The sequence below is a fragment of the Cyanistes caeruleus genome, chromosome 1 (genome assembly GCF_971803275.1).
Source record: "Cyanistes caeruleus chromosome 1, bCyaCae1.hap1.1, whole genome shotgun sequence".
Lineage (NCBI taxonomy): Eukaryota > Metazoa > Chordata > Aves > Passeriformes > Paridae > Cyanistes > Cyanistes caeruleus.
The window spans coordinates 64,985,951-65,009,253 of record NC_141701.1 but is presented as its reverse complement, the minus strand read 5'-3'; the positions used below and the strand labels follow the sequence as shown (position 1 = coordinate 65,009,253).

General features: G+C 40.5%; 1 protein-coding gene across 2 annotated transcripts in view; it reads left to right on the top strand.

The window, feature by feature from the left end:
- Window positions 1-22,570: 22,570 nt before the first annotated feature.
- Window positions 22,571-23,303, top strand: part of LOC111925338 (poly(rC)-binding protein 3-like) — a 484,117-nt gene continuing 483,384 nt past the window's right edge. For both annotated transcript variants that reach the window (XM_086896324.1, XM_086896438.1), the window contains exon 1: window positions 22,571-22,747. The gene's annotated coding sequence lies outside the window, so the exon portion shown is untranslated. The remainder of the gene's footprint in view (window positions 22,748-23,303) is intronic.

The window sequence follows — 23,303 nt, the reverse complement described above, 5'->3', positions numbered from 1 at the left end:
GACAATGAAGTGGCAACACGTAGTCCAAAAATGATCAAAAAGGGCTTCAGGGCCTTGGGACTGATTAATTGACAGATTACATGTCTCAACAGCTGTTGCCACCACCAAAATGTTGTAGGCTTTGACAATGGAATGGCATACCAAGCACTGGGCATGCTGGCATCAGACAGAACCCATCCTTCTCAGTGAGGGAGCAGAGTCTTTGCTCCACAACTGATGGGGCTGATTGGCAGTGCTTTAAACTACATGTCATGGAAGAGGGGAACTGTAACAGGCTTGTCCCTGGCGAATTCTGGGACGGCATGCAAATGTTAGAAGGACAGGGTGCTAGCAAGACGATGTTGGATGGGGCTCTGAGCTACCTGGTCTAGTGAAAGTTGTCCCTGCCCATGGCAGGAGGATTGGAACTGGATGACCTTTAAGGTCCCTCCCAAACCAAGCCATTCTTGATTCTGTCAATCACTTTCTAAAATGCAATTGTAATTTCAGAAATCATTGAAATGGAATGTAATTTTAAGAACTTATTGATTGTTTTCTGGAAGAAGTATGTTCGGTGGTGGGAGACAAATCTCTTTGCATTGCTTCTTGTGAGTTTGACATACCTGTTAAAACATAAAAAGAGAATGGGAAATAGTACAACTCTCACAAAAGACCAATAGTCCTGGTCTGTGTGGCATCCTTGGAAGGATGCAGTAAACAGTGTTACTCAATCACAAAAAGCAATTAATTTGTGGGAGTACAGGGGCTGGAAGTGCTCATCACCATCATCTAGAGACACATATTTACCAATTTGTGCTAGAAAAGACTGATGGGACAGCAGCATAAGAGAACAGTGAAAGTTTAGGTATGACAACCCTCCACAAAACCATGAACAAGCCAAAGTATCACAAGTAATCCTTATTAGTTTAAGCAGTTTTGACAGGAAGCAGACACTTAAATACAGCTGTGACTCTGGACTAGTGAGCGCAATAGGCATTTTCTGTGATAGAGGGTAGAAGCTTTCATATTTATAGAGAACTTAAGATAACAGATCCTTCTCTGCTGAAGGAGAAGGGATTTCCCTCCATAACTCCATCATTTGTCTGCTCGAGTTCCAGCTCAACTGCTCTGACTCAGTCTGGAACAAAAGATTTGCTCACAAGTGCACATTATTAGCCTGGTTTATGTTAATTCAAATTATGTAAAATTGTATCCAGATCTATCACAAAGCTAATAATTTTAGAGCAAAAATGACAGCACATGTCATATTTCTATTAATATGTAGTTAGATATTTAAAATTGCTGTCAGTTGAATCAAATCATAATCAAATAGCAAACAGCTCACTCAACACTACACAGTATTAGGAATGTTTATCATTTTAAAGACATGTGGGTTAGAATAATAGCATTTTAAAAGAAGCCTTTGATGATAATTGGCAAAGTGCATAAAAATTTTAACAAAACAATTGATAAGCCATAAAATCATAAGACTATTCAGGTTGCTGATCTAGTCTGAAGACTAGATTAGACTAGTTTAAGACTAGACTAAGCTGGACCAGTTTCATTTCAGTGTTTTGTATTTTAATTTTTTTCAATTTAAAATCTTGTCTCACCTTTTATCACCTCATCCAATTTTTAGAATTCTAACATTGTTTTCTTGTGAAATACCTTCTTTCACAAATGCAGTAAATCTTACTATTAAAACCCAAGGAACTCATGCTTCAATAGTGTTGTATAAGAGTAAATGAAACTCTGAGACTTACACTCCTTACAATAATAGGTAACAGAGAGGTGATTTCTTAAAGGGCATGGTCTAAAGTAATTGGAATATTTGTGATCTCTGGGGACTTCCCAATCATTTCAAGTACTACTGCTTGCACATTCACACTAAATTTGAGAGTGTGCATTAAGTGAAGGTTTTGACATGGTCTGTGAAAAGTTCCCAAGAATGTCCATAATCTGTGAAGTGTTTCACTCCTGGGCATGATTGACAAATCTTACCATACTCAGGTGAAGTGGACAAAAGCCTAGACATCAGGGACAGTCAGGGAATCCCAAATGGATTGAAACAATAAATACATGTATTTTAATTTATGTGTGATAATATTATTTTAAAAATCTACTTATTGGCCTGAAATTTACTGTCTAACACTGATTAAAGAAGCATCTGCACATACCAATAGCAAGGACGGAAAGACTGGTGGCATGCCTCTTTCAGACATATCAGCAACATGAACCATTCGACTGATGCTTGGTGATTTAGAAAGAATTTTTTTATTACATCCCTACTGGAGGGAAGAGGAGAGGTTCGGAGAGGTTCGGAGGGGAGGGGAGGGGAGGGGAGGGGAGGGGAGGGGAGGGGACAGGAGATTTTCATTTGGAAGGGATCTACAATGACCATGTAGTCCAACTGGCTGACCAGCTGAGAGATGACCAAAAGTTAAAGCACATTAAGGGCATTGTCAAAATACCACTTAAACACTGACAGGCTTGGAGCATCACCTGCCCCTCCTGGAAGCCTGTTCGTGTTTGACAACCCTCTCAGAAAAGAATTATTCCCATTTTCCCGTCTAAACCTCCCTTGACACAGTTTTGAACCATTCCCATGTGTCCTGGCACTAAGTACCCAGGAGAAGAGCTGAGCACCTCTCCTCCTGTGCCCCTTCCTGAGGAAGCTGTAGAGGCCAATGAGGTTTTTAGCCTTTTCTCTAAGCTAAACAAACCTGAAATTCCCAGTTTCTACTCACAGGACATGTGTTCCAGCTCCCTCACCAGCTTTGTTGCCCTCCTCTGGATGCATTCCAGGACCTTTGTATCCTTCTTAAAAGGTGGAGCCCAGAATCACACACAGTAGTCAAGGTGAAACTGCACCAAAGGTTCACCTCATGTTGTCTGCTGCATGGCTTTGAGGGAACAGCACTAACAGCAGTGGAGATCTGCAGACATCTACAACAGGTTGAAGGGAAGCAAGGTGCTTTGTGGCTTGGTCTACCCTGCAGAAGATAACATTTCTGCCAATGGGTACTACCAGCTGACAAGGGGCTGTGGCAGCCTGGTTCATACCTCAGTGGTATAAGGACATCAAATACAGTACCCAAACTGAAGTTTTATCTCTCTACTTTGCTACCTTGTCAGCATACAAGATTTGTGTGTCTCATAATGAACGAAACAGAAAGTCTCTCTTCGTTTGGACAGCACGAATGCAAACCAGAAGGAAGCTCCCTGGCATTAACTGTTTGCAGCAACAGTGACACCCTGAAGCAATATAAGGACCAGTGAGGAGGGATTTTTTTTTGTGTGTCAGTTTAGATTCTCTCTCATTCTCTCAATAACCTTTCTGACTACCTTTGGGTTATCTGAGCAATTTAGACAATTATCTCTAATGCAGATACATTGTATTCTGGACAAAAATAATTTCTACAGGAGCTCTATAGATAATTAAAAAACCCCTGATTTTAACCCTTGTCATCATTTCCATCCACTTAAATGTATGTTTAAGCTGTAAACTTGTTTCCCAGAATGCAAAAGACTTGAGTGCCAAGTTATGCTTGCAAATCAGACATTAAGTATGCAGATCCTGTGACATGGAAACTGAAATGTACATTTCACAAAGATATGCTGGCATTTGAACATTTTGTATTTGGGTGCTCCTGAACACCACCAGTGTGTGTGTGCTTTTCATCATTCAACTATAAAGCCATTCATCAAAAGGGGTTTTTGGTTTTGTTTTTAATTGGAATAAAAACCATAGCTCTGTGCAAATTTGGGAAAGTCAATAGGGACACAGAGCTATAATTGACAGTAAGTACTGCCCTGGTATTGCTGGGCACAGAGCAGCCAAGGGAACTGGTAATGGTCAGAGCCTCACGCTGCATACCGAACGGACCTGTGGTTTACAGTAAACTGATGCATTTGTAACAGTGCAAGATGGTTCATAAATATTGAAAACCAATGAGAGTTCATGTAAATACATGCTAACTGAGATGCAGTTTCTTGAAAATGAACTGAAATTAAAGAAAATAATCACTAGCATAATGTATAAAACATTACCCTCACTTTAATGTATAAAATGTTTTCCCAACTTAGTTATTGCAGAAATCAAGACCCAAAGCAGCACAAAGTTTATTTCCAATGTCTTTACTCCCCTTAGTAAAGTGAATAAGTGAATATTTTTGTATATATTTGTTTTTTTCTTTTAAAGGGAAGACATGATACAAACCCTGTAAACTCTTGGATTCATTCTTTATACTGCTGAACAATTTGGTTCAAGAAGAAACCGGAGAAGAATTGGCAAGAAATTGGGCCTGCAACAAGACAGAAGAGGATCTTCTTCCTCTGATTCCTGTGAGAAGCTCACTTAAGGAACTAAAGACTCTCATTTCTACTTCGTATGAGAGATTTGGAAAGTTCATTATTCTTCCAGTTCCTACTTCCTATAAACCCAGACTAAGCACCTTTTATCTGGAGGGGAAAAAAGAGTTAAAATATAGAAAAATTAAATTCTTGTTTCATTCTGAGGATTTAGCAAGCATGTTCTGATTCTGACCAAGACTTGGGTTCAAAATATTTTACCTCCTTCTCTATTTCAGCAGATAGTGAGTGCTAAGCCAGAGCACAGAGGTAACTAAGGCATCCCTGAGAGCCCCTGTGGGAGTGCTCCAAAGGCACCTGTGAGGCCAGAGCCACACTGAATGACAAATAAAACTAGGCACTCCACATCCTCCCTTGCCCTACTACACTGATGGTTTGGTACCCGACTGTTTGGCCACCATGACCTGCTCATCAAGGCTGCCTGCAGACCCCCCATTCACTCCACATTCTCTCTGTGGGTACCGAGGACAGCGTTTAGGAGCAACCATTTCATACCCTGGTACCTCCACAACACTCATTTCAGATACCTTTATCTACTGCCAGCTATCAACAGCCGACACCAGTGTGAGTAAGCATCTTTCTTAGCATCAGTTTACATCCTGGAGCATACTCTTTTACTATTTACTACATCTATTTACTATATGTAGTTATGGAGTAAGTATGCACACTTACAGAGTTTGCATACTGGAGCATATCCCTCCACTATTTACTATAGATGCTTATCTCAGTGTAACAGTGGTGCTGAAGCACAGCTTTTATATCAGGTTGTGGATCCAACAGCTTGGTCTGCATTTGCTCTCATCACTTATGGGACAATGCCAATTCAAAATCACAAGTCATAAACAGACATATTTACTTGCAGCTGCTAATAGCGCTGTAGATAGAAATAAAGTACTTTTTAAAGCTCATTCATTTATCTGCACTTAAATTCTCCATTTTCCCTTTTTTGTTCTTTTTTTTTATTTCATTCAGCCTAAGCAATGAAAACGTAAAAAAGTGTCCAAAGTTTTTTATATTTATCTGCTTAAAAACAACTTTAACGGGATTTATTTTTAGTTGCAAAGTATTCCTGAGGGTGTCAAGTCGGGTAAAAATCTTCCATCAGTAACTGAATGTAAATGTTTGCTGGATCTCGTCAGCTGTTTGAGATAAATGTGACCCGCCGATGGTCCTCATCTGCAAAATGCTGCTAGTGGCCTCCATTTGGACCAGGAAGGAACATCATCCGCTGGCGCCGCTCTCTGTGAGCCACGCTTCTGTGTTAAAGGCACGGCTGAGCGCGGTTTTACTACTTTTGACACGAATAAGCGCAGTTCTCAGCCTCCCGGCTCGTTACTGATGCTTTCCCCAGCCACACCGAGCGACGTCCGTGTGCCGCTGATAAGCGGCGTTCGGCTGCGGGAGCGCCGGCCGCCCTTCAGCACGCCCAACTTTGGCTTCCCAGCCCCGAGCTCCCTTAGCCCGGCGGGTGCCGTGGGACGTGCGGGACGCCGCAGCCCGGAGGGCGAGCCCGGCTCCCGCACGGACACGGCGGGCAGGGACCGCGGCTCCCCCGGCCCGGCCCGGGCGCCTCTCCCCGCGCAGCCCCTCGGCTCCGCGGCCCGGCAGCGCTGGCGGCCGGGGACAGCCCCCGCCCCGCCGCCGTCCCGGGGCCCGCCCGCGCCCCGGCCCGCAGCGCTGGCGGCGGGGGGCGCCCGCGGGCGGCGGCGGCGGGAGCGCGGGCGCGGGGGTGGCCGAGGAGCGGCGGCGGCGGCGGCGTGAACGCGGCTGCAGAGCCCCAGCGAGCCGCGGGAGCGGGAGCGCCGCGCCCGCCGCAGCCGCCGGAGCCGGGCGAGGAGCGAGCGCGGCCGCCCGGAGCCGCCGGGAGCCGCCGGGAGCCGCCGGGAGCAGGCTCGGGCCGCGGCAGCCCCGCGGGGAGGCAGCGAGGGGCCCCTCGCCGAAAGAGCGAACACCCCCCACACCCCCGCCCCGCCGCCTCCGCCCGCCCCCAGCGAAGAGAAACAAAACACAACCCCGGCACCGCCACGCTCTCCCTCCTTCTCCTCTCGGCATTTGGTGGTTGTTTTTATTTTTTTTTTATTATTATTATTTATTTTTTCTTTAATTTTTTTTTTTCTTGGGGATTCTCCTCTCTCCTGCCAGACTGACTTACACGTTCTTGATAATTTCTCTTCCCCTCATTTTTTATACTCTTCTCCCTGCTTCCAAACCCTGTGTCTGTGTGTTTCAATACTATCACAACCTCTGCTAAAAATAGATCTTTTTATACCCTTCCTCCTCTCTGACCCCATCCAACACCCCTTGTTAAGGTGAGTTGTGTCTTTTCATCACTTTTTTCCTTGTGTGTTGTTTTTCTGGTTTTGGTTGTTTTTTTGGTATTTTGGTTTTTTGGGTTTGTTTTTTTTTTTTTTTTTTCTCCCCATTTAGGGCAGGTTTTAGGGAGGAGGGGATGTGGAGGAGAGAATTTCATGGGGAGTCAGGCGAAGCCTTATTTTGCCTTCTGCAGCCTCAGCATCATTCCGGACTGCTCCCTTTTATCCCAAGGATGTAGCTAGCTGATGAAAGTGGGGAACTACTCTTCCTTAGCGCTGCATGCTTGGGAGCCACAGCAACAGCAGGAAAAAAAAAACAACAAGCTTCTCTTTTTTCCTTCGTCCTACCCCCCACTCCCTTCCTCATTCCCTCCTCCTTTCTGTGTCGTTTTTTTTTTTGTTGTTTCTTTTTTTTTGTTTTTTTTTTGTTTTTTTTTTCTTTTAATATTTTGGTGGGATGTTTGGTTGGTATTTGGTATTGGGTGGGTGGTTTTCTTTTTGGTTCGTTGTTTTGGTTTGTTTTTTTGTTTGTTTGGGTTTTTTTTTTCTGTGTGTATGCTTGGTTTCTGTTTTTAAGCAATACACAGGGGACTTGGAATGAATTGCATGTAGTGCCAGGGGAGCTGTGTGTGTGTGCACGTGTGTCTTGAGAGTGAGTGAGCGTGTGTGTGCGCGTTCTGTGCGTGTGCAAAGTGCATTTGTATTTCGTGTTCCTGGGATGATGAGTGTTAAAGCTTCCAAACAGTCCCTGCACATAGAGCAAGGAGCACAGCCGAGGCTGCCGGGGGAGAAACCGGTCAGGGATGCAGGAAAGCTACAGAGCTCTCCACAGAGTTCAGTCCCTTGTGCTCCAGAACATCTTTCCATAGATCATTACTGGCACCTTCAAGGTGATGGCTCCCATTCCTCTCCTGGCTTCTCAGTAGAAGAGTGCAGAAAAGGAAAACTTTACAGCTAATGTGAAGGGATAGCATTTCTGTTCCTCCAGCAGCTCGAGACAGTGTTATTCCAGGGATGAGTGGGGAAAATGGAGCTGTGATACAGAGTAAATGGATCATTTGCTGTTACATATTACTGTTCAGTAAGAAAATGAGACATGAAACGTTATCAGCTTGACCAGCCAGCAGAAACATCGGAGTCCGGCTTACTCCCCAGTTCCAAAGTTGTTTTAGACTGTTTTTCATTCTTCAGAAAACTGTGCCTATTGATGGCAGAAATGTGTTTTTGTGGTTAAACAGTCTATTATAAATCTGCTGGGGAAGGATTTATTATTCAGAGGCAATCAAGTAATTTATATGTTTCATGGATTTCCCCCAAGTCTTTTAGCGTGCCTTCAATTATGTATTTTACCTATGTGTGTGAAGCGGGGTAATATAGATTTTTAGGTGCATTTTAACAAGGTGTTAAGGCATAACTTGCAGGGTGCCATTTGCAAAGTGTCACTTAATATGAAGCAAAATAACAGCCTCTAGCTCTTTTTCATGGATTTCTCACATCTCCCTTGTTTGTTTCAAAACAAGCGGTGGTTTTGCTTAAGAACTTGTAAGGAAAACTGGCTTCACAATGCTACACAGTTTCAGATATTAGCTCCAAAGTATTACACTTGTCTGGCTGTGAGACTTGAATTTACTTATAAAATCTAGTTAATACAAAGTAAATGAAGGAGCACTTTGTATACATGCTTTTCTAACAGGTTGACTCATTCCTCTATCTAAAAGTTTACAAATGAGCTAAAATGGTTATTGTAATCTGTGTTTGGAGGCCTTTATGGATACAGGAACATTAATGTTTCCTGTCTAGTTAATGCAATTCCAAAATATCCTGTCTTTCCACATGCTGCATAGATAACACTCAGCAAAAATGAGCAGTCATGGAAGTAGTCTTGTGCTATCAAGGGTCATTTCATCATTTCTTGTTAGCCTAAATTAAAATATTTTACACAAGTTTGCCTTGGAATTTTTTTTTCCGCTGTGGCTGGCTGATTGTGAAAGTGGGAAGTGTGCTTTGAGTGAGATGTGACATTCTTAATGCTTGATAGCTGTGAGGGGAGAGACACCTGATGTGCTGTGTACATCATCCTTGAAGGGATGCAGGGTAAGAAAAAGGGATGGAAAGCGAGCACAGTGCACTGGCAGTTTAGATAAATAAATATGGGTGATGCATGTTAGCTTGTCAGCTGCTGTTCTGCTGAACCCTGACTGCTGGCTAAACATATTTTCTTGATAAGCACTGCAATGTGATACAATTTTTCTGATTTGATAGAGTTTGCTGTTAAAATCACATGTAGCAGAGAACAGCTCTTGTTCTGTTGATAAAAATTGTGCCACCTCGTTTTAATCCACAGAAGGCTGAAATACCCACTACTCCTACTGAAGTCACCAGGAGTGACTTGTGATCAGCACTCTTCATGATTTTTTAATCTCGATGTGTCAGGATTTAGGGCATTTCCAAAGGGTGCTATTGGTAGCAGATCTCATGTTGTTTAGATTTTACTTTAGGTGCATATTTTATGTTTACAGGTAGATACTGTAACAGCAACACTAAAATGTGTCAGGAAATGGAAAACTCTTAACATTGTTTTTCTCATGTGCTTTTAAAGAGAATTCTCCCAATGTGCTTTAACTGTTTCTGGAAAAGCCATGCTCACTTCACAAATCTACACACTGAGAACCTTGAGTTGGTTGCTTTGCTGTTGGTGAAAAAAAAAAAAAAAAAGATGGAATGTTTGTACACAAAAAGAGCAAGTCATGTGTTTGGGGTTTTTTTCTGACAACTGAAAGACAGGAGTGCTTTCAGCTGGATATGAAAGTGTTGAAGTAAGGTTAATGTTGAGTTTCATCTGGGGGTTGTTCCCATTGGCATGAGTGACAGCACACCTACACTCAGCTTATTCTGTAAAGTACTAACCTAGATTAAACATCTCTTTAACTCATATTTTGAGACTTGGATATGACATCAAACCTTGGATTTATTCACTTCTAAAGCCTTCTTTGTTTGTTTTGGTTTTGAAACAAGCCTTTTAAAGCTGTGAACTGCTATAAACAAAGTAATGGAGTGTTCAGAAGTCACTCCAACTTTGTGGACCTTATTGATATGAAATACGGTGGGATTTTCTCTCTACTGCTAACCAACTGATATTATTTTCTTTTATTATTGCACCTTGTTATTCTGTAATATTAGTCTAAAATGCTTAGTCAGAGAATTTTCTTTTTTTCTGTGGATGTTGTGGTTCCACAAAAGAAGAACATGTATATTTTGTCTTGTCCTAAATTGCAGCTACCTATCAGGTTCAATGACATTTTGTTGCAGGGAAAAGTTGCTGTTTCATTTGGATGTACTTATCAAGGAAACTGTATTGACAATCCATATTGATGGATTTTCTTAGATTTTTAAGAAAGTGAAGCAAAACTGTTCCAGGGCTGCCTGGTAATTTTGGGGATGGGATTCAGTGATTTTATCTGTATCCACGCAGAATGAAATCACAATATATATTAAAAATCAGTAGCATGTTAAAACATTAATCCGTTTTTCTCTTTAGATATCACTTTCTTTACTAGTTTAAAATGGTACTTTATGTGTGTGTGTTTCCATCCTAGTGTATATTTGTAATTTTAAGACATCTAGATGAATGATGTTACCTTATGCAAAGATGACGATTTATTTGCATTTTGTCTGCTGGAAATACAGTTTTTACAATAAAATAGGTATTTTTCTTCTGCTGTGCTTGCTTACGCATAGAAGAAAATTAGTATTTTCCTCCTGGGAAACGTGTTACTCTGAAGAGCCAGATGCTGAACAGCTCTACAAGCAGTTCCCTTCCCAGTCTTGGTGCATGTGGATGAGTGTCAGAGGTAACAAGTGCTCAGACGTGGCAGGGAGAGGAAGAGGGTGGCTCTCTGGGAAGCAGGGGGTCTAATAATCTGGTGCTGCAGTGACTGAGTTGTTCATGGCTAAGATAGCAAAGTGCTCCCTCACCCTTAACAGTATTAAACTCCTCTGTCTTGTGGTTTTCATTCATCAGTCTGTTTGGTTTTTCCCTTTATTAGATAGGGGAGACTTAATTACAGTCTGGTAGTGCTAGCACAGCTCTCTGATGACAACTGTTTGTAGGAAGTCAAATGGAAAGTAATTCTGGAGAGGGGTCTCCAGCTACAGTGTTTCTTCTTTGTGGTGTGTTTTTATTTACTCCAGTTTTCCCTGGATTTGCATCCAGCTATTACACTCTACATGCAAGCGTAGGCTGGAGGTTGTTTTGTGTGCAGAAAGTGTTTGTAGGAAAGGGAAAAGAATATTATTGTTAACTTTCGGACAGCACAGTGTAACTGCTCCACCAATTCCAACCAAATGCAAGAAGAGCTGTGGGATTGGAGCTAAAATGTTCAGAATTTGCTTGATATAAACATGAGTTTTCATTTCTTGTGAGGAGAGACACATTTTTATACATAATTCAAAGGGAATGTCTTTTTCGGAATGAGTTTTACTGTCAGTCCCAGTGATCACTCCTGTCCCAAAGAATCTGCTAGGAGCAGCCCAAGTAATTACAGGTTAAAGTGGGGTGAGGCAGTTTCTCCTACTCAATCCACTGCTGCAACTCCGTGCTGGCAGATGGGTACCTGTTCCAGCACTGTCCTTGTACCAGTAACAAAACTTAAATTTTGTTTATAGGGCAATATACATAAAGCACTATTGATTTCTGCTAGCAGGCAAGGCTTTTATCAAGGAGTATGAATCCAGTAATTTTGATTATGGATCTTGCAACATCTGACTTTGTCATCTATGTGTTAGATATATTTAGACGCTGTGGACACTTAATCCAAGAAAGCAAAATGCTTGTCTTCTGTAAATGACAGATAAAATACTTAATTTCTTTATTCATTTGGCCTTTCGAGCCATGGATGGCTCAGGACTATACCTTTCTTGATTAAAATTTGGCTCTTGGTTTACTTAAAAATAGTAGTAGAAGGATTTAGTATTAATAATTTTTGGCAGACTCTTTTGTATGCATTTTAAAAAATAGTTAGTTTATAGCAAGGTTTTAGGGCCAACCCCAGAAGTCTGATGAGAACACAATCCTCTTAATAACTGGTAGTTAACATAAAATGTCATTAATATAAATGACACATTGTGGTTTAATCCCAGCTGGCAACTAAGCCCCACCCAGCCACTCGCTCACTGCCCCACCAGCAGGATGGGGCAGAGAATTCAAAGAGTAAAAGAAAAAAACCCATGGGTTGAGATAAAGTTTAACAGGTAAAGCAAAGTACACACACACAAGAAAAGCAAAATGAGGTATTCTTTCATCACTTCCTGTGGGCAGGCAGGTGTTCAGTCATCCCCAGGAAAGCTCATCTCTGTCTTCTCTAACAATGACTTGGGAAGACAAGCACCATCATTCCAAACATCCCTCCTCTTCCTTCTTCCCCCAGCTCTATATGCTGCACATGATGCCATATGCTAAGGAATATCTCTTGGATCAGCTGGGGTCAGCTGCTGCTGCTGTGTCTCCTCCCAGCTTCTTGTGCACCCCCAACCTCCTCGCTGGTGGGGTGGGGTGAGAAGCAGGAAAGGCTTCTGTGCACTGTGCAAGCACTGATCAGCAGTAATGAAAAGGTCCCTGTGTTATCAACACTGTTTCCAGGAAAAATCCAAACCCCAGCCCCATACTGGCTCCTGTGAAGAAAGTTAGTTCTATCCCAGTTAAAACCAGCACATGTATATAATTACATGGTCTTTTTCAAATGTACTGCATACATCAAACACTTTGCATACAACAGTATCTTTTGTAATGAGGCATCTGGTGCTCCCATAAGGATTTTTTAATCTGCAATCAAAATCTGGAAATTTCATGCAAATCAAAGTTTTTTGAGTTCTTTGAGCTCTAGTAGAATAAAGCAGCATGTCTGTATGATTCTCTTGCCAGTCATACCATTGCCATTCTTTCACCTGGTGAATTCAGTATAAAACATCTACAAGCCAGCCTTAGCAGTTTCAGGGAATATCTTTAGGTCATGATGGCTGCCTCAGTAACACTGAGTACACCAGCATTCAAAGACAATGTACTGAAAGACAGGGAACATGAACTGGGAAGGAAATATGATCCTGAGGTGGCCTTAGAAAACCCCTCAGGATAAACAAAAAAAACTGTGTTTCTGAAGGTGAAGGCAAGTACCTGGCCATGATGTACTTGATGTACTTCCAAGCTTCTTGAGTCTTCCTTGCTGGACAAAATCTGAGTGTTTATCAGAAGTTCAGAAACTTAATGAAATTTCATGGAATCATAGAACCATAGAATGACTTGGGATTGAAACGGATGTTAAAGATCATCTTGTTCCAAACCCTGTGATGGCCACTTTCCAGGGACACCTCAGAGTAGATCAAGTTTCAAATTTGTATAACCCCCTTAGGCTGTAACAGGGAAAGAAAGATAGAACTTAGAAAATGCAAATAACTTGTGTTTAAATAAGATGTGAATGGCTCTTTCTCCTGTTACGATATCAATGGAGGAGTTTACTCTGTTTCATATGCCTTTTGAAAAGGTTTATACATTTTGCCTTATAATATTGAATGGGCAATGACTTAGGCTATAAAAGTATGGAAATTCAAAGTCAAGGCTTAACTTTTATTTAACCATTACAGAGGCATGGGCAATGACTCAGGAACTTTCATTGCAGGTCTTAGAAACATCTCCTGAAGTGGCACTGAATGTGGGGATTGTGCAATGCTGTTCCTACCTGTAAAATGGGATAGCAGAGCTATGGCTAAATTCAGCAATTCCTATTCGTGTTAAATAATTTCTTGACTTCAGTAGGATTTCTTGCCTAAGCGAGAGACTCCAAACAGGCTCATAGAACACTGACAACAGGGAAGGTGTGAAGTATCTATTATTATTACTTCAGAGAATCTTATCTCGTATGAGATGGCTTGTGTTTCAGGCAGTCTGCATAACTAAACCAAAATTCCTTGGCACTTTCATTGGATTTCTGCAACACGACACTGCTTGATTCCATCACAGAATGAAATAAATTGAGAGTTCTTTCAAAAATCTGAGGTCTAAATAAAGCATATGTTAAGTATAGGAATATTTTAAATATATTAATTCTATATGATAAAAAATATAATCTTTTAGCTATATGTTTCTGGTTGTCCATCTACATGCAAGAAATTATTTTGTCTGTATTTGGATTTTCACCTAATATTTTATGAATTCTAGAAGCTGGTGGACACTTCACTGGTTACTCTTTACATGTCAGAGATGAGGCACTGGTGAGGCACTGGAATGGGTTATGCACAGATGTTGTGGGTGCTCCATTCTCGGAAGTGTTTGAAGCCAGGTTGGATGGGGCTTTGAGCAAACTGACCTACTGAAAGGCATCCGTGCCCATGGCAGGGGGATTAGTACTAGATGATCTTAAAGGTTCCTTCTAACTCAAACCATTCTATATCCCTCTGTCACAGACTCCAACAAATTGTCATCTCAGCAACCCCCACCCTTGGGTTTTGTAGTCTGCAGACAAAATTTTAAGCAGCAGTAATAGTAAAATAAAAGACCAGGACAAGGTAATTTATTTTCCTTCTCTTTTTTTATAGTCAGCTTTCAGTGGTAATGTGGGGTAGAGACTAGAAAAGAATTGTAAATGTGACTGTTCCTAGCCACCAGCTTAGTTTTAAAACTGCATTTTCAGTGGAGATAGGTGCCTGTCTTAGCATTTGGGATTGGCAGAATTCTCCTGCCTGGCAATACGGAATAATCTGGGAAGAGGAGGATTTGGATTCTTTCAAATCTGAAGGTGAAATCTGCAGTGCCATATGGATGATATCAGATCTTTCACTCCTGTGAGATCTTTCCAATATGTATTGCAAAAGCAAACTCATGGTTGATCTTCAAGGCTGAAATCTTAAAAGCAACTTCTAAATTTGCACTCTCACGCAGATTTTGCTTGTTTGTGACACCTACAAGAGCAGCCTAGAGGTGTAAGCAATGTGAGGCAGAGAGGATAGTAGAATATATGGAATCAAAGAAACGATTAAACAAAAGAATAAAATGTACCTGCATAAGCAAAAGTAAAATAAAAAAATAGTAGGTGTGAGGGAGTCCTTAAGAGAGGATGGAAGAGGGAAAAGCATTACTCTGGGATGGGATTAATAAGATTTAATAGAATGTGAGATAAAAGGCACAAAAAAAATCAGAGATTGGAGGCTGGATTGGAAGAAAGCACAAGTAATATTAGAAGTCAAAATGGCAAGCTGAGAGGGAGCTGTATACTGTCAGTTTAAAGTTGTTTCAAGATCAGCTTAAGTTGGTCTAAATTCCAGCTGCTTCTGCAGAGGGAGTCCTGCACAGTCCTCCTCCTTTTTCTCTGAAGCGTGTGCTGCAACTGGTAATACAAAGAAATAAAAACTTACCCCAATCAGGTCCTTGGCCCATCTGACTAACTGCTCATATTAACACCACAGCTGCTTCAAGGCAAAGCGGAGGGGAGGCAAAGGAAAAGGCAGCATAAAATTGACTTAGGCTGACAATGGATCTCTGCTCTTGGTCTGAAAGTCCTGGTGAGTTATAAATTATTTAGAAGAGAGACTGGCTAGGAAGACATGGAGTGGTAACACAATGGAAGGAAGAAACCACCTGGGACAGTACTTAGAGTGAGCAGTTAAAATGGCTGCATGCAAAGGAGAAGATATGCTAAAAACATCTAAGAGGCAAAATCAAGCATTTAAAAGTTACAAAAAGAGAGTATTTATGTTGTCTTTGTATTTAATTCAGTATCCATGGACACACCTGCTGATGCTGATGCAGTCTTTAATTACATGACCAAGTTGGAAGTTTTTCCTACTCCTCACAAGCGGCTACCCTGTCCCCCATGACCCGGGTTGAGCAGAGCAGTGCCTGTGACATGGGGCTTACTTCACCTCCTCGTATGATGAATGACAAAGTCCAGTGCTCAGCAGTCCCACTGGAAGTTTCAGGCTTCCATCTCACATCCTTCATGTGCATCTCCATCATGGGCATCCAGCATATTCCATAGTGACTTTTTATTAACCTGGAGTTACACCCACTGTTTTATTAACCCAGTGTTTATGACTCCCAAACAAAACATTTTTCTGACCCTTTTCTCTCAGAGCTGCACCTGCAGTGTGCCATACATGTGCAGAAAGTGTTAAGCTTACTTTTAAATGGTAATGCATGATCCAAGTTTCTCTTGGAGTAAGAAGAAAGTATATAAAAGGATAAAAGTAAATTCAGAATAATGCCTTTAGAGAAAAGGAGGCAAAGATCAGAATGTTTTGAAATGAATGAAATATAAAGCTCCCAGGTCTTACTGGTAATCTTTTTAATGATTTGTTTTAAAATATTAAATGGGGAAATTAGATTATGCAGAAATACACAGACACATGCTAAACCACATTATGGATTCCATTCTTTAAAGGAGAGGGTAGGAAAAAAGCCGTTTACCCAGCCCTGTGAGAAATAAGATGCAGGCAGATGATGTCATGCTGTCTAGACTGGAATAAAACATGTATTTTTAAAAATCTTAGCTAACTTATTTAAATAAAATATTTTGAGAGTGTAAGAAATCATAAGTGCTAGCTGATGATCTTAGATTTTGCTTTGATCATGTTCTATGGGTTCTGGTGTCTTTTCATAACATTTTTTAAAAACTTTATTTTCTCCCTTTAAACGTACCTATAGAGAATTGCATGCTCATAAGAAGATGTGACTGATTCTTCTGGGTTATCCAGTTCAGTCACTTGCTTTTGCAGCCAAGATGTCATACAATTCCTTTCATGTACTGATCAAACTCCTTCTTACAAGTATTTAGGGATTTTTTTTTTTACTTCCCATACTCCATTTGGAGCCTGTTCCAGTTTTCTGGTTTCTTTTCCCCTTAAATATCTTTGTGGCCTGCTTTTATTACTTTGGGTTTAGACTACTTGAGCTGTTGCACTTGAGCTTCAGTGTAAGATGTTTACTGACTCAGAGTGTGCAGCAGTCCTGCTCACTGCTAGACTTAAAAAGCAAAGTTGTTGCTGGACAGAGGCCAGCTCTAGTGATGACTCCCAAGTTCTTGTGGAGGATAGATGATGGTGTAGAGTTAGGCACAATAGGTTTCTGGTCATGCTCCCCAGTTATGGATGACTAACCTTAAACCAGGCTTCACTATTGACCTTCAGAGTGTAAATGATATGTCGAGAGCCTTACCCACATTTTTTTTTCTTTTGGGATGTTTGATCTTCCAGTGCACAGTGCTCCACGGGGTTTTTGCAGACTCATTTTCATTTGGCTTAGTTCTGGTTTCTCACTATAAATAGTTCAAGACAGAAAGTATCTTTGTTTATAGCTCAAAAAAAAGGTCCTGTTTCCCCTTTGGATTAAATTTCAGTTGGTGAGAGTTGAGTTCTTGACATTTACATGGATGTAATATTCTAAGCATCAATCTTTCAAATAGGAGGTAGCCATTATGCTCTAAGCAAACTTATTTTCATATTGCACTATCTAATACTCTTAATCAAGAATGCATTGGATTTCATGTAGCTTTGGCATACTGTTACCAATAAGTACTTCATTTGGGAAGCCAGAAATTACTAACTTTTTATTCTGAGCACATTTTCTGGTTTTAAAATTACTGGTAAAGGGAAGATATATTTTTTTATTTGTGATCCTTGAAGTGTGTAATGTAAATAGAGGACAGGAAATTCAATGGCTGGCATTTTTATGTTTTGAGAATTTATTCCAGATGGCTTTCAAAAAAGGTACTAGTGTTGGCATACCCTCATGCTGAGTACTGTGTGCATTTCTGGGCCCTGCAGTTTAAAAAAATGTAAAGGTTCTTGAATGTGTCCAAAGGAGGGCAGCAAAGCTGGAACATGTGTCCTGTGAGGAGCAGCTGAGGACTTTGGGCTTGTCTGGTTTAGAGAAGAAGAGGCTGAAGGGACCTTTCTCCAGCTTTCTAAGGAGAGAATGTGAGGAGGAAGGTGCTCAGTTCTTCTCCTGGCTACCCAGTGACAGGACACATGGGAATGGTTTAAAACTGGACCAGCAAAGGTTCAAACTTGATATGAAGAAACATTTCTTTACTAAGAGGATGGCCAAACATTAGAACAGGCTCCTTGAAGAGGTGATCGATGCCCCAAGCCTGTCAGTGTTTAAGAAGTATTTTGACAATAACATGCTTGAACTTTCGGTCAGCCCTAAACTGGTTAGGCAGTTGGACTAGATGATCATTTTAGGTTCCTTCCAAGTGAAATATTCTATCCATTTGCAGTATTTTCAGTTTATTATTTCTGTTCTTTTACAAAAACCAAAGAGTAAAGCTGTGACATCGAAGCTTTACATCATTTGCAACTTTAAAGTCATAACCCCCTATGTGTGAAATAATTTAAGCAATTTTATACATTACATTTATGTTATACATGTTGTTAGTGTTTACCTAAAGTGGAATTACTGCATTTTTCATTTATAAAAAACTACTTCTTCGCATATTACTTGTCATTGTTTTCTGTTGGAAATTTAACATGGATGGATAAGATACAATTCCATTTATCAGATACTCTTAAATGCCACAATTAGTAGTATCTACTATGACAATGCTATAATACTACTACAAGAAGCAGTATCTGAAACAGTAAAATTCCACAGTGAATGAAGCAGCTGGAACTGTAACTCATATCAGCTGCCCAACACCAAACACTCCTTTCAGCTTTCTCCTGGGGCCGTTGACATTTGCCTTGCCTGCAGAATGACTATGCATGTTATCTGCAAGGCATTAATCCATTAGTAATAAGCCACCTTTAATCCTGGTGTAGATATCCTCTTCCTGGAAAAAGGGTGTGTGTCACAGCATTAAGATTGCTGTATACCTATGTGGGCAAATATACTTCCCTCGTTGGATTTGTCCCACTTAACCTAGCGGGACTGCGGTTTCGCATTTGAGTGTTTGTAGGAGTCAGCTCTGAGTCATATTTGTCCTGCAGACCTGGGCATGGAAGGGATTCAAAATCCATGTAGGGGAATAGATTGCCAGTGTGTGTGTGCACAAAGGTTGGGGCTGGGAAGGAGACTAGAGTCCTTAGCACTAACTCTATTTATCAATTCGGAATGTTTGTGCTGGCTTAAAAGAATGCATCAATGCCCACAGAAGTGTTATTTATGTTGCTGTTATTAAAGAAAAAAAAACCAAAAAACCAAAAACAAACAGAAAAAAACCCACCAGATTTATTTTTTATTTTTTTTTTTATTAAGAAATGAATTATAGATCTGGAGAAAATATAATAATTATATGTCATGGCAGTGTCTGAACTGTTTTTCTGGCATGCTTAGTATGCTTTTTGATTTCAAATTTATTTTTCCACATGCTGTTGCTATGGTAAGAATCAGCACATCAGGGAGAGGTATCATGGCAAATAATGTCATAAGAAATAACATATAAGAGCTTTGTATTTCATGGGGCAGCATAAGGCCTACAGTTTGGAGTTATTACTGAAGCCCTGTTGAAAGAGTTTTCAAACTGTGGGTGGCATCTCATTATTCAGGGATTGTTTTTATATGACCAAAGCCAATCAATAAGATTACATTAACTACAAATTAATTCTTACTTCCTTTAGAAAATATTAGGTCTTCCATAAATCAAAAAGGGAAAATAGAATGAAAAAGAAAGAAGAAAAAGCCAAAAAAAAAAAATGATAGGGCAATAGAGATGAAGCTAAGAAAAGCAAAATTGGAGATTTACAGCTTTTGTGGGGAGTGTGGGGGGGAGGAAGAGCAGAGAGGGATGATGTAAACCAAGGTTTTCTCAACCTGACTTTCAGTAATCAAGTCATGACAAAATTGGATGAGTACAAGAACTTGGAAATACCAGCTGTGGCCTGTAATGGCATGCCAAGCTCCTACGTAGTAAAGATTGATCAAAGTAGTTGAGTATTGAAAAACAGGTGGCATCTTCAGATGGTTCCAGACCTAATTGCTGCAACTCCATTACCAAGAGTACTTGTGTACCACAGCCTGCTAAACAGAGAGCCTGTTGAAGAGGGTTTTAAATTTACTGAACAGAAGTTACCTATGTTTCAAAATGAGATGAAATAAACTTATCACAAAATGAGGCTGTACTTTTAAAATAGTAACTGTAGTTACAGATTAATTATATGCATGAGAAGAGAAGGAGGGAGGATTAGAGGCTCCCAAGTTCCAAGTAGCCAAAGGCATGGCATGACAGGCAGTGGCTCTATTGGAAGGTCAGGAGATCAAAGGGAGTCCTTACATTCAGTGTTAGAAGAGAGTGGGTTTACCACACAAGTCTAACTTCAATTCCTGCAACAAGACACTGGAGAAAATTCTCTATGAGAGGGCTTCTGGTTCCCTCCAGAATTATGGCCTTTGGATATAGGAAACTCTACCCTAACCTGCCCATGTGATAGCCAGAAATGGGGAGACTGACCAGGAGAGTTTAATCCAAATATAATGTTTGTCACCACAAAACTGAGGGGGTTTTTTTTTATATAAATGGTTCCATCAATACAGATGTTGCTCTAAACTGCCCCCTAAATGCTATGTAGAGGAGTAGCTCCGTAATATTAAACCATTTAAAATGGAAGGTATAAAAATATGTTTAGTTAGAGGTTTAGTTAATTCTTCAGACTACAATGACTCCAGCTATTTTTTAAGCAGACACCTCCTCAATTGCAGTCAGTGGCCTCATGCCAAGCCCAGCATCCATTTGGAATCATGCAGTTTGCACTTCAGTAGTGTTTTAGCAATGTGACAGGATTGCCTTCCAATGTCCTGGCTGCAATTTGCTCACAGTAACCTCATTCAGACCCACCCATGTGTTTCAGGGCTTAGCTTTCTGCTGTTTAGCTGATGTTTTGATCTAGCATATCAGATCTCCCTTGCAGGATTGGTTTGCAAGCCCTCAGAGCAGCAAAGTTGTGGTGAAGGTGCCTCCTTGGCAGCAGAGGAACTCTTTCTCTCCCAAGGAATGCTGCTGCTTGTTTGGTCCTCCTGCTCTCACGTAGTGTGACGATGGTGGAGCTCAATAACAGCTGGAGTTGAGGAAGCAGGAGGATAAGCTGTCCAAAAACTTACACTTGGAAAATCCCACTCTAGCATCACTCACTATCTTCCATCAATATTGAAGAGGATTTTACACCAAAGACCTCTTTGAGAATCGTCCTAAGCTGCTGTCTTTGTCAGTCTTAGATGTGGATATTTCAAATCAGAGAGCAGAATTACTGTTATTTTCAGACAGTGTTACTGAAACACTGTTTGCAATGTGCTTCTTGCCTTCCTCCTCCCATCTCCTGTAACTCTTGTGTTCATTTGCTGATATCAGCCACATCTGTGAAGCTCAAAATACAATCCATTCCCTAGAAATTCTAGAAATTCTAGAAATTCAGATGTGTGCCTGTACAGATGAGGAGAACTGCAGACTGACTCCTCTAGTTGAAGTAAGCTGAGGGTGTGGAGCTGTCCAATCCTTGACAGCTCCAGACTCTTGGCATACTCCAACTAGAGGAGTCAGACAGTGGCTGGACCTTCTTAATCAGCTAAGAGACTTACAATAAACAAAAGTTTGTATACTCTCTCTGTAATGCTTTTGTTCAAAACCCTGACATGATAAGCACCCACATCTGTCATGGCTAACCATGGCATTCAGGAGTGCTTGGCACTGTGCAGACCTTTGTTTTCTGCTGCAACTTTTGTTAGAATTGTGCTAATTTGCGTTGTTATTACAGCTTCTGGTGATTTTTGAATAGTCATATATTTCACTAAATAGTTTATTTAAAATGCTTCTTTGAGAAGGGTGTTATTTTGAGGTTTAAAATGTGGATGGTCTGAATGAAAAGGAATGTTCTTCTTTCTAGTCCTGTTTTGAGGATGTCTTCTGACACATGAAACTTTCATTATATTTTAATTATTGATAGGAAGCATTTTCTTACCAGCATAGCACTTACAGTGAAACCACTTTTCAGGAGAAATTATTGCAAGCAGTTTTTGGATGAGTTTCAGTTTTGCAAATCACTTAGGTTTTTTTCCTTTGTTTTTTCTTAGTATCCCATAAATTAAGGCACAAATTATAAGCAAGATCGTTATGCTGTCATGAATCACTCAAGTACTAATGGCCTAATGCACTAAGCCCTAATTAGTAATATTGTATTTTTAAAAAGACAATATTGTGAATGAAACCTGAACATGCACTGTTTTATAACTGGGCTTCCCAGAAGATTTTAAATGGATTCCTCTTCTTAGTATGTTTTTAAATAATTGATATGGCCACTTCAAGCCCTTAGTAGACAAACGAATTACTGGCTGCTGGTGACAAAATTTGGTTTGGGCATAATAACTTTACAGAGACATGGCACTGCATACATCTGCTGCTCTAATTAGAAAGTTTGCCTAGGGTGCTTGTATCAGAAAGAGTGGGAAAAAATAGTGCTCCACAATCTGTTGTAACAGAGTGATTCCTGCAAAATGTGATTTAGGCAAGATTTCTGTTTAACTCTTTCACTTCTGCTGGAATGCTCTGATACCATTTTAGCAAATCTTATACTGGCAGGACAGTACTGGCCTTACCTGAATGGGCTGCCTGCTTGGAAATGCCACTTTAATGTGCCAGATTTAGGGCCTGCAAGTGCATTGTTCCACGGTGCAAAAGACCATTTTGTTGTCTCCTGTAGAAGAGAATACTGAGACCATTGCTGCTCTGTCCTACAGAAGTCTGCTAAGAGGTCTTGAGTTGCTCCAGCCACAGAGAATAGCCAGCAACCCCACTGCTAAGTCTCTTTATTCCACGTAGGCTCTCAGTTTATGAGTTTTTAACACAGATAGTGAAAATCAGGACTAACAGCTTAAAATGAATCTTGGTAGCCCAGTGACAGCTGTTTATTTTTTGTGGGGGGAGGCTTGTTAAGCTGGGATTGAAAGCAGCTGCTGTGAGACAATGATCAAGTGCATCTTGTTTAACTGGGGAATATACAGCACTGTGAACCAAGCCCCTTCTTACTGGAGTGGTGAGAATTCATCCATTGAATAGCATTCTGCTCAAAAGAAATAGCTGTTGTTTTGGGAAGAATTAATTGGAAGTGTACAAGTAAGATTGCCATTTCTTGTTGGTGACTTTAATTTATCTATTCACCAAATATTTCCTGGAAAATCATTAATTTTAACAAATATCATGTGTGTTCCATGACAACACACAAGCAGGAGTTTGGTGTCATGGAACTATAATTTATTGCAGCTTTCTGAAGAAAGTTAGTAGGCTTGGTGGAGAGTGTAGAGAGCTAGATCTTGTTCTCATTAGACCTCATTAAAGTTAATAAATAATTCCAGTACAAGGAACTTTAAGGGTGCTGAAAATAAAGCAAAGTGGAATTTAATTTAAAGAAAAGGAAAGAAATCATGCCAAAAATGTTTATGCTTTGGAGAAAGTGAAATGTGGTCAGGTACATAAAATTCCCTGTTATCAACCAATCCAAATGTTTCAGAGAATAGATAAAGGTCTTACAGGCAGGTGAAAGTGTTGTGAGAGATGAAACTCTGTTTTACATGTCAAATTATCTGTTCATACTATGCTATTGTTGAACAGCAAAGAGGCACAGCAGCTCTTCAGATATGCTAATAAAATGTTTATGAAAGCAAAATCCAAT